The 12,231-nt window shown below is 41.3% G+C and overlaps 1 protein-coding gene across 1 annotated transcript in view; it reads left to right on the top strand.

The window, feature by feature from the left end:
- LOC117516380 (acyl-coenzyme A thioesterase 1-like) overlaps nucleotides 1–12,231 on the top strand; it is a 128,522-nt gene that overhangs the window by 83,744 nt on the left and 32,547 nt on the right. The window lies entirely within an intron of this gene.

Raw genomic sequence — 12,231 nt, 5'->3', positions numbered from 1 at the left:
ATCCTCCGCCTCGGCCCGTGCTACGAGCATTCTGACAGTTAGTGTGACTCGGGGGTGTTGACTCATTTAAACTAACATATTCATCCTGCTGTAACCAGGTTTCTGTTAGGCAGAATAAATCAATACGTTGATCAATTATTATATCATTTACCAACAGGGACTTAGAAGAGAGAGACCTAATGTTTAATAGACCACATTTAACTGTTTTAGTCTGTGGTGCAATTGAAGGTGCTATATTATTTTTTCTTTTTGAATTTTTATGCTTAAATAGATTTTTGCTGGTTATTGGTGGTCTGGGAGCAGGCACCGTCTCTACGGGGATGAATGAATGAATGAATGAATGAATGAAAACTGTTTATTTCGAACATTTGATACAACAACAATTACAAGATAGATCAGTAAAGACAACAACAAAAAAGTTCCTACTGTGTACCCAACATGTCCGAAAAGGGGTAGGGTGAAGCATCAGCTTATTTATCCCTACCCCTTCTTCCCCACAACCATTAATACCCTTTGCCACATATACTCATAAATTCCTACACACCTAAACCGATATCAATATATATATACATATATATACACATACACATACATATACACATCAACATACATACACATATACATATATACACATATATATACACAAACATAAATATACACCTACACATGTAGGATGGGGTAATGAGGGGATGGCAGGGGGAGAGAAGCTGCAGAGAGGTTTCGTGGCCAATCTGTATACAGTCTCTACAACTTATTTTAGTTCGTGATGTGGACATGATGGGCACGCAAAATATCCATTTTACACACTGTCCCAGTCCGCTGCCAAACCGCAAATCCGTCAGTTGCGGATATCAGCAGATGACAGTGAATATACAGTGCATAGATGAGTATGTATGGAGTATGTAAGGCGGATGTCATCCGCAGCCAAAATTTTGTGCAGCTCAAAAATCCTGGCATTGGAAAAACGTTCCTCTGCGGATAATTGCGGACGTGTGCGGGTGTTGGCCGACTCATACAGGTATGTTTCACGGATATTGTGGATGTTAAGCAAATATGAGCCAATTTTGTGCGCAATCCATATGCAAATCCTCCTAAACGCCAGTGGGACAGGCCCCTTACTGACTTTCTCACTAAATCTGGTGACTTTCCAAACCCTCTTGACAGTTTATTTTCTCAAAAGCTCCTAGCGACAAATCTAGCTACTTTTCCTGGTGTTACTGGAGACTTTTCTGATGTTTGGCATCTGAAAATGAAAGTCTCTGTTGTCACCAAACGGCAGCAGGTCTCCCCCTCCTCCTCCTCCACAGCCTGCAGCAGCCTGTAAAGCACTGAGTGGAGGGATATCTACAATCCTCCTCACTCAGACTCGCTCAACCGACTGACCTTGTTTGCTGTGCTGTGATTACATAGTCCCCAGACTTTGAGAGGCTGTGGCCTTGAGAAGTTATTTTATATTAATAAGTGATGGGCAATTTTAATGGCAAAATAAATAAAAAAACAACAACAAAAAAACAAAAAAAAACAAAACAAAAATCAAGTTCATTTGTGGTTCTAAATATTTTTAAGTGGTTTTACTAACTTTTTTGCCTCTCCCACAATGTTTTTTTTTTCAAAACTTTATTTTAAAAGATATATTAATAAACATTAAACGAACATTTAATAGAAAGAGATAGAAAATAAAATAAATTGTACAAAACTAAAGGGATTCTTTAACATTAATTCTCTTAAAAAATCCTTTATAGATTGTGACAGTTTTGGACAAGTTAATTTTTCTGGCAAAAAATATGAAGGTTAAATAAAATTGAACAGGGCTTCATGCTGGAACTGTTGTGCTGCTCTTTACTTGTGGAAAGGTTTTGTTAAAAGCTGTTTACTAGGAATGTATTTTTTTTTAATAATATTTCATACCTTTGTCATTTATTTGAGCACATATTATTTAACTTATTACCAGGCAGCACTTTGCAATTATTTGATTTTCCTGTTTGTATAATGTTACAATAAATTGTTGGTTTAAACAACAAGCAAATTTAAGTTTTGCATTTTGTTCCCAAACTGTACCGAAAATGAACCGAACCGTGACCTCAGAACTGAGGTACGTACTGAACCGTGATTTTTGTGTATCGTTACACCCCTAATAGGTAGGCAAAAACACTCTGAAGAAACACACTCAAAAGAGGCACAAGGCACAGCAATCTCACAAACTGATAAGGAACCGGTTGTGACTTAAATAGAGGGAGTGAAAAGGAGGAAATGGTGTCTGTGGAAGGATCTAGAACGGGGCGTGGCAAGCAAGGAGGACAGGAGGGAAACACCAAGCAACATACACCAGACTAGAAAAGGCCCTCAACAGAAAACAAGCAAAAACAACAACAGAGCTGCACAATAATAAAACAAAACCATTCCCCACAACCCCAATCACAAAACACACAAACCTCAATTACATTTGTTTTTGTTTTGTCATATGGGTTTGATAACGAAAATGTTCGGAACCACTGACATTTTGATCAAGTTTTTTTAAATTCTGTTTTAACAGTTTAACATGAACGACAACAAGAAGGACCCTGAACCTGCTCTAGTCCCAGACCCCCCACCCTTCCTCCTCCCAAATACTAGACTCCCAGTGCTAACTACATGAGAGGTGAAATAGAGTTCACACAACCAAGAATAAAAAATGACAGAACAATAGGCAGACATCGCCGAAATAATAGTAATTAAAATCGCAACAGCAGAGGTTTATAATACTATATTATTGGCATCCATATCTTCAACAAATATTAAACAAGGCTGCCAAATATGATAAAATTTCCTAGTAGACCCTCTGATTGTGTATCTGATCTCAAACTTGATGTGGTATGTGAGTTCCCTGATCCAGTGACTTTATGTTGGGGCGCTGAGTCTTTCCATTTCAATAATATCAGTGTCCTGGCAAGGAGAGAGCAGAAAGACAGTATAGTTCTTTACCACATCTAAAGGGGAGAGGAGGGGCTGTTTGGGCTACACCAAAGAGCACAATGTGGTACATGACGTCTCTAATTTCTTTTTTTGGTTTTGATTGATTGATTGACTGATTGATTTTTATTAAAGTGTCATGTGCCACTGGTGCCCAGCCCGCATGCACTTATAAGACACTCCATATCCAAAACAAGATAACGACATACATGTCACAAGTTCCACAATTTCAGGGTACAACACATGTTGCCTCCTTTCCCAGACTTTACAGACAAAAAACAGCAAAAGCAAATGTTTCTTTTTCAAAAATCCAACTCAAGATTTTCTCCTCAGAAAACCAAAAACACATCTATGTTATTTTTTGCACACATTGAAATAAACAAAGTCTTAAATCAGAGTACAAAGAACAGTAAAGAACAAAATGATACTCATCTTCTATAACATCAAGGTCACAAAAAATACAAACTCTTTCCTGTTCAGAGACCCTTATACCTGCCCACTTCCACTGCCAGAGGAAGACGACCAGATCAGTGGTAAGGAAGGAGCTGAAGGCCGGCATCATAAAGGCCAAGGCCACATACGCCCAGAAATCCAGGGTCACTTTAGCACCAATGACCCCCGGCCCATCTCCTCTTCCATCACCCTCAGCACTGGCTCCCCCCCAGGGCTGTGTACTGAGCCCCCTCCTGTTCACTCTGCTAACATATGACTGCTCAGAGAGACATCCCAGCTGGCATATAGTGAAGTTTACAGACGACACAGCAGTAGTGGGACATATCAAGTCCATATACTGAGAGGAGGTGGAACATCTGGTGCAGTGATAACAGTCTCTGCATCAGTGTGAAGAAGACAAAGGAAATGGTGGTGGATTTTAGGAGGAACAAGTGCCCTTCCCCTCCCCTGCATATCGCAGGAGCAGCTGTGGAAGTGGTCTCCAGCTTCAGGTACCTGGGTGTGCACATATCCAGTGACCTCACCTGGGGTGCCAACACCTCCCGTTTGGTAAGGATGGCTCAGCAACTCCTTTACTTCCTCAGGAAGCTGTGGAGAGTTGGACTTGGGAGCTCCGTTCTGAGGAGCTTTTATCACTGTGCAGTGGTGGGCATCCTATGACCTGCATCACTGTGTGGCACAGCAGCTGCACAGCTGCTGAGAGGGGGGCTCTGCAGAAGGTGGTAAAGGCTGCACAGAGGACTGTAGGAGGCAGCCTTCCCCCACCTCAGATCTCTACTCATCACGGTGCGGGGGAAGGGCTCTACGCATTCTGAGGGACTCCTCCCATCCTGCACACAGTCTGTTTCAGCCCCTCCCCTCAGGCAGGCGGCTCAGGAGCATTCAGAGTAGAACTACCAGGCTCAGAAACAGCTTCTTTCCTGAGCCTGTTAGACTGTTGAACTCGAGCCGTGCTCCACAGAACTTACACCTTCACATACAGTCTGCATTAAAAACACTTTAATTGCCCATGTACAATAATCTCCCATGTACAATTTTGGTTTTCACTTAATTCCCAGTGCAATATAACAGTCTATTCACTGTTCACACTTACATTTGTTATTAAACATGGCTAATTTTGGCTTTTATTTTATTTTAATAGTTTATATTCACATCTATAGTTTTTAGAAGTCTTTTCAAAAATAACCAGGACCTGAGTACTAATTTCTTACCATTACCATGTAAATGTGAGTTGGCACAAAAATAAAGTTCCTTGAGTCCTTCTGATCCCCTCTGCAAATCATTTATGGAAATTGTGGATGCATTAGGATTTCAGCAATGCATTCAGTACTCGGTCTGTTCTTTGGCTGTTTCTTTCTGCTTGGGTTTCCTCTGTCTCTCTCTCTTGGTGGTGGGCGTTTCCCTCTGTCTAACCACACCCCAGTTCTGGTTGCTTCCCCGCACACCTGTTTTTGATTTGCAGCTCATCACCTGGGTGAATTTAAGACACAGTGTGCTCTGGTCCTTTGCCAGATTGATGCGTCTTGTGCCTTCTTTCCAGCTCCTTTTTGTATTTTTGCTTTGCTTTGTTTTGCCTCATCGTGTTTTTGACCATCTGCTTGCCTTCCTCGACCACGCCTCTAGCCTGATGATTTTTGTACTTTTGCTCCTGTCTGACTGCCTTACCGTGTACCAACCCCAGCTAACGAACCTAGTAAAAGATTTAAGCCTACAGAGCTGTGAGTTTGTACCTGCATTTGTGTCCTGCCAGTTGTCATCACCAAGCCTGATAAGAAGAGAAGATTCCTTCTATTATTTTGTGCCAAGTGTTTCCTGTAATTGGTTCAATTAAATCCATCTCCAAGTTGTTTCTGAGGGAATCTAGAGGCAGCAAGTAATGAGAGTACAGTATTTCATATATTGTGCTTATAGTTCACTTCTTAACTAGTTTACAATCAAAAAATGAGCCTAACAGATAAATTGGAGGACATAAGGGAAAACATTTTGAGTTCGAGAAGACAAAATTCGAAGCTGCAGATATCTATAAAAATGTAATATGTGAATATGATATTTATGTTCAGAGGAGGCAAAATTGCTGTCAACATACAGATCAGACAGTGAGGTCAAATTGAACTTTGGCCAAATCCAAACATCTGCAATCTATTGAAAATATAACCTCATGCCACCCAGTTGAGCGCCTTTTCAGCGTCAACTGAGACGACCTCTGGCACGCTGGGTAGGGAGGGACTATAAAAGACAGCTGGCATTGAAAAACGAGTACTGATTTTTGATAAAAACATGTTTGGTCAGGTGATATAATGGAAGGAAGGACACCCTCCAGTCGGTGTGCCAGAATTTTGGCAAGAATTTTTACATCAGTGTTAAGGAGAGAAATTGGGTGAAATGACCTGCACTCCAGAGGGGATTTCCCCTTTTTTAAGAATTACAGAAATAATTGCTTAGTGCATGGTAGGAGGTAAGGTCTTAAGATTAAAAGACTCTTCAAAAACTAACAGTAGTAAAGGGGCAAGCTGATCTGAGAATTTATTTTGACAAAATCTATTGGAAAACCATCTGGCCCAGGGGATTTGCCACTTTGCATGGATGTGACTGCAGATATTATCTGCAGGGCTGAGAAGTCCTCCTCCAGTGTATCAGTTGTGTTTGGGTCTAAGGATGGAGCATGTAGAGAACTTTAAAAATCCTCCACCTCAGAGGGTATTGTTGAGAGTTCTGATGTGTATCATAATTGATAGAAATTTTGAAAACAGGAATTGATTTTGAGGCCGTCTGTACACTTCAAACACTGTTCCTCATTGATTGCAGGTAGAGTCTGAATGGCAGTTCTTTGTCGTAACTGATGGGCGAGAATTTGTCCAATCTTTTCCCCACGTTTGGGTTTGGAGAGGAGATATTCAGCACGTTGCATTGATATGATATCAAACTGGGTCTGTAAGGACAGATGGGCTTCCATGATGTCAGAAGATGGTTGATGGCTGTATAATGACTCCAGCTCCAGCATTTGACCTGTTTACTATTCAAGGTGTGCTGTGTGTGTTTTCTTATTATTTGCACAATAAGAAATAATCTGGGCCTGTAGATATGCTTTTAGAGATTCCCATATAGTTGAACAGGACGTTACTGGTGTTTGATTAGTGCCAAGAAATAATTTGATTTCAGATTAGATAAAACTGACAAAAGACTCCTCTGCTTGGAGAAGAGGATTAAGTCTCCAAGGGTGACAGCTATGCTGTGTGTTGGGAATACAAGCTCTCATGGCCGGAGGACCAAGACCTGAGATGACTATGGCTTCATCATCACACCTGGTTACAGAAGAAAGTATCTATATGAGAGTAGCTTACAAACTGGGGTGAAGGAGGAGTGCGCTCTGGAGGTGGGATTACAAAACCTCTACACATCCGCTACACCGTGTGTTTTAAGAAAAAGCTGGATGGTGTGTGCTGACGAGACACAGAAGTGCTTTTGGACAAACTGCGATCTCAGGCAGGAGTAAGGATGTAACTTATATCAGCACCAAGAATAAGATGGAGTGTTGTCATGTTTGTTAGACGAGAGAAAATGCTGGATTGTCTCAGTTTAGTGTGTAAATATTGGCTGAGACGACCGGGAATGAGAAAAGTTAGTCGCACCACAATAACGTAGCATCCCACAGGATCAGGATCCACACTGGTCGCTGTAAACAGTCCGTTTTTATCAGCTTGGACGGCTGCTCCCCTTGACTGACTGGACTTTGAGTGATAAACCCGTCCTGACCGTCTTTTTTTATACTGAACAGGTGCACATGCGTCTCCTGGACAAAAGCAATATCAGTTTTAAGTTATTTTAAGTGTCAGTACCTTTTTACGCTTAGCTGGGTGGTTAAGTGATTTCACATTCCAATTTGGAAAACTGACTGAGGATCCATCAGCCCTCTGACAGCATTAGGATCAGTCACAGCCGACCCAGTCAGAGACGTCACGGACCTGAAGGTTACGTCCGGCTGAATACGTAGAGAAGAAGAAAGACATAAAGAATATAAATATAAGAAATGAACAAATGAGGTGGGCTTCATAGATAATTGGCAATGCTTCTGGGGAAAACCTGGTCTTGTTAGGAGAGACGGCATCCATCCCACTTTGGATGGAGCAGCTCTCATTTCTAGAAATCTGGCCAATTTTCTTAAATCCTCCAAACCGTGACTATCCAGGGTTGGGACCAGGAAGCAGAGTTGTAGTCTTACACACCTCTCTGCAGCTTCTCTCCCCCTGCCATCCCCTCATTACCCCATCCCCGTAGAGACGGTGCCTGCTCCCAGACCACCAATAACCAGCAAAAATCTATTTAAGCATAAAAATTCAAAAAGAAAAAATAATATAGCACCTTCAACTGCACCACAGACTAAAACAGTTAAATGTGGTCTATTAAACATTAGGTCTCTCTCTTCTAAGGCCTTGTTAGTAAATGATATAATAATTGATCAACATATTGATTTATTCTGTCTTACAGAAACCTGGTTACAGCAGGATGAATATGTTAGTTTAAATGAGTCAACACCCCCGAGTCACACTAACTGTCAGAATGCTCGTAGCACGGGCCGAGGCGGAGGATTAGCAGCAATCTTCCATTCCAGCTTATTAATTAATCAAAAACCCAGACAGAGCTTTAATTAATATTAATTAATTAATTGAAAGCTTGACTCTTAGTTTGTCCATCCAAATTGGAAGTCCCAAAAACCAGTTGTATTTGTTGTTATCTATCGTCCTCCTGGTCGTTACTGTGAGTTTCTCTGTGAATTTTCAGACCTTTTGTCTGAGTTAGTGCTTAGCTCAGATAAGATAATTATAGTGGGCGATTTTAACATCCACACAGATGCTGAGAATGACAGCCTCAACACTGCATTTAATCTATTATTAGACTCAATTGGCTTTGCTCAAAATGTAAATGAGTCCACCCACCACTTTAATCATATCTTAGATCTTGTTCTGACTTATGGTATGGAAATTGAAGACTTAACAGTATTCCCTGAAAACTCCCTTCTGTCTGATCATTTCTTAATAACATTTACATTTACTTTAATGGACTACCCAGCAGTGGGGAATAAGTTTCATTACACTAAAAGTCTTTCAGAAAGCGCTGTAACTAGGTTTAAGGATATGATTCCTTCTTTATGTTCTCTAATGCCATATACCAACACAGTGCAGAGTAGCTACCTAAACTCTGTAAGTGAGATAGAGTATCTCGTCAGTAGTTTTACATCCTCATTGAAGACAACTTTGGATGCTGTAGCTCCTCTGAAAAAGAGAGCTTTAAATCAGAAGTGCCTGACTCCGTGGTATAACTAACAAACTCGCAGCTTAAAGCAGATAACCCATAAGTTGGAGAGGAAATGGCATCTCACTAATTTAGAAGATCTTCACTTAGCCTGGAAAAAGAGTCTGTTGCTCTATAAAAAAAAAAGCCCTCCGTAAAGCTAGGACATCTTACTACTCATCACTAATTGAAGAAAATAAGAACAACCCCAGGTTTCTTTTCAGCACTGTAGCCAGGCTGACAAAGAGTCAGAGCTCTATTGAGCCGAGTATTCCTTTAACTTTAACTAGTAATGACTTCATGACTTTTTTTTTTGCTAATAAAATTTTAACTATTAGAGAAAAAATTACTCATAACCATCCCAAAGACGTATCGTTATCTTTGGCTGCTTTCAGTGATGCCGGTATTTGGTTAGACTCTTTCTCTCAGATTGTTCTGTCTGAGTTATTTTCATTAGTTACTTCATCCAAACCATCAACATGTCTATTAGACCCCATTCCTACCAGGCTGCTCAAGGAAGCCCTACCATTATTTAATGCTTCAATCTTAAATATGATTAATCTATCTTTATTAGTTGGCTATGTACCACAGGCTTTTAAGGTGGCAGTAATTAAACCATTACTTAAAAAGCCATCACTTGACCCAGCTATCTTAGCTAATTATAGGCCAATCTCCAACCTTCCTTTTCTCTCAAAAATTCTTGAAAGGGTAGTTGTAAAACAGCTAACTGATCATCTGCAGAGGAATGGTCTATTTGAAGAGTTTGAGTCAGGTTTTAGAATTCATCATAGTACAGAAACAGCATTAGTGAAGGTTACAAATGATCTTGTTATGGCCTCAGACAGTGGACTCATCTCTGTGCTTGTTCTGTTAGACATCAGTGCTGCTTTTGATACTGTTGACCATAAAATTTTATTACAGAGATTAGAGCATGCCATAGGTATTAAAGGCACTGTGCTGCGGTGGTTTGAATCATATTTATCTAATAGATTACAATTTGTTCATGTAAATGGGGAATCTTCTTCACAGACTAAGGTTAATTATGGAGTTCCACAAGGTTCTGTGCTAGGACCAATTTTATTCACTTTATACATGCTTCCCTTAGGCAGTATTATTAGACGGCATTGCTTAAATTTTCATTGTTACGCAGATGATACCCAGCTTTATCTATCCATGAAGCCAGAGGACACACACCAATTAGCTAAACTGCAGGATTGTCTTACAGACATAAAGACATGGATGACCTCTAATTTCCTGCTTTTAAACTCAGATAAAACTGAAGTTATTGTACTTGGCCCCACAAATCTTAGAAACATGGTGTCTAACCAGATCCTTACTCTGGATGGCATTACCCTGACCTCTAGTAATACTGTGAGAAATCTTGGAGTCATTTGTGATCAGGATATGTCATTCAAAGCACATATTAAACAAATATGTAGGACTGCTTTTTTGCATTTACGCAATATCTCTAAATTTAGAAAGGTCTTGTCTCAGAGTGATGCTGAAAAACTAATTCATGCATTTATTTCCTCTAGGCTGGACTATTGTAATTCATTATTATCAGGTTGTCCTAAAAGTTCCCTGAAAAGCCTTCAGTTAATTCAAAATGCTGCAGCTAGAGTACTGACCAGGGACTAGAAGGAGGGAGCATATCTCACCCATATTGGCCTCTCTTTATTGGCTTCCTGTTAATTCTAGAATAGAATTTAAAATTCTTCTTCTTACTTATAAGGTTTTGAATAATCAGGTCCCGTCTTATCTTCGGGACCTCATAGTACCATATCACCCCAATAGAGCGCTTCGCTCTCAGACTGCAGGCTTACTTGTAGTTCCTAGGGTTTGTAAGAGTAGAATGGGAGGCAGAGCCTTCAGCTTTCAGGCTCCTCTCCTGTGGAACCAGCTCCCAATTCAGATCAGGGAGACAGACACCCTCTCTACTTTTAAGATTAGGCTTAAAACTTTCCTTTTTGCTAAAGCTTATAGTTAGGGCTGGATCAGGTGACCCTGAACCATCCCTTAGTTATGCTGCTATAGACTTAGACTGCTGGGGGGTTCCCATGATGCACTGAGTAGTGATCGATCTCTGCTCCCCTCCACAGCATGTCTTTTTCCTGGTTCTCTCCCTCAGCCCCAACCAGTCCCAGCAGAAGACTGCCCCTCCCTGAGCCTGGTTCTGCTGGAGGTTTCTTCCTGTTAAAAGGGAGTTTTTCCTTCCCACTGTCGCCAAGTGCTTGTTCACAGGGGGTCGTTTTGACCGTTGGGGTTTTTCTGTAATTATTGTATGGCCTTGCCTTACAATATAAAGCGCCTTGGGGCAACTGTTTGTTGTGATTTGGCGCTATATAAATAAAATTGATTGAACACGTCTGGTATTACCCCCACCCCAATACCTACAAAAACTAGGTGAACCAAATACCCTCAAAACTAATCCACACATACGTGTGTGTGTTGGGGAACTCTGAGAGCCGACCGTTCAAGCTCCCACCAAACTCCTCTGAAAGAAACATGTCAGCATGCAGTCACCATGACGTTATAACATCTGCTCTGTAATCAATTAAAAAAAAAAGAAGAAAACCTTCACATCTCTTATGAAGTCAGATAAATAATTTAAAGGTAGGTAGTGAACACTGTAGCACTGTGGATCAGCCACATGGTATGAAAATGTCATGATTCACAGGGAGGCTGGGCACAGGAGGAGACGGACAGGCGATGGAATAAAAAGGCCTTATCAATTATTCAGGCAGGTGGTTCGATCCACAGAATGACAGCCAGCGTAGCAGACGTACAGGCAGGTGAAAGCAGAGGCATGGTCAAAAAACAGGCGGGGTTCAGGAACACGGAAAAACGGAGTAACAAGGGCGACGACAAAAATCCAGATCCAGAAAAACAAAGCGAGGTCGAGCACGGTGTGAAAACAAGAGACTGTGACAAGAAGGGCGAGGACGAGGAAAACAACAAACAAAACACACGGGACTTACATACACAGTAGATAATTAGGACGTGACGTGAAACAGGTGTGGACAGACGAAACAAAGACGAGAAACAGCTGTGTGAGACGAGAGTGCAGTGACGAGTGGGCGAGGAGACGACAAACAAAATGGGGTGTGGCCAACAGAGAAGAGGAAGTACAGGTGAAGGACAAGAGAGTGCAGTGATGAGAGGGAGAGACAGGGCGTGAATACATGAAAACAAAGATGAGGAGAGAGAGACAAGAGAGTGCAGCGATGAGAGGGAGAGACAGGGCGTGAATACATGAGAACAAAGATGAGGAGAGAGAGACAAGAGAGTGCAGTGATGAGAGGGAGAGACAGGGTGTGAATACATGAGAACAAAGATGAGGAGAGAGAGACAAGAGAGTGCAGTGATGAGAGGGAGAGACAGGGCGTGAATACATGAGAACAAAGATGAGGAGAGAGAGACAAGAGAGTGCAGTGATGAGAGGGAGAGACAGGGCGTGAATACATGAGAACAAAGATGAGGAGAGAGAGACAAGAGAGTGCAGTGATGAGAGGGAGAGACAGGGCGTGAATACATGAGAAC

The sequence above is a fragment of the Thalassophryne amazonica genome, chromosome 8 (genome assembly GCF_902500255.1).
Source record: "Thalassophryne amazonica chromosome 8, fThaAma1.1, whole genome shotgun sequence".
NCBI lineage: Eukaryota > Metazoa > Chordata > Actinopteri > Batrachoidiformes > Batrachoididae > Thalassophryne > Thalassophryne amazonica.
Note: the sequence above shows the minus strand (reverse complement) of the source record. Positions and strands in the feature narration are given on the sequence as shown.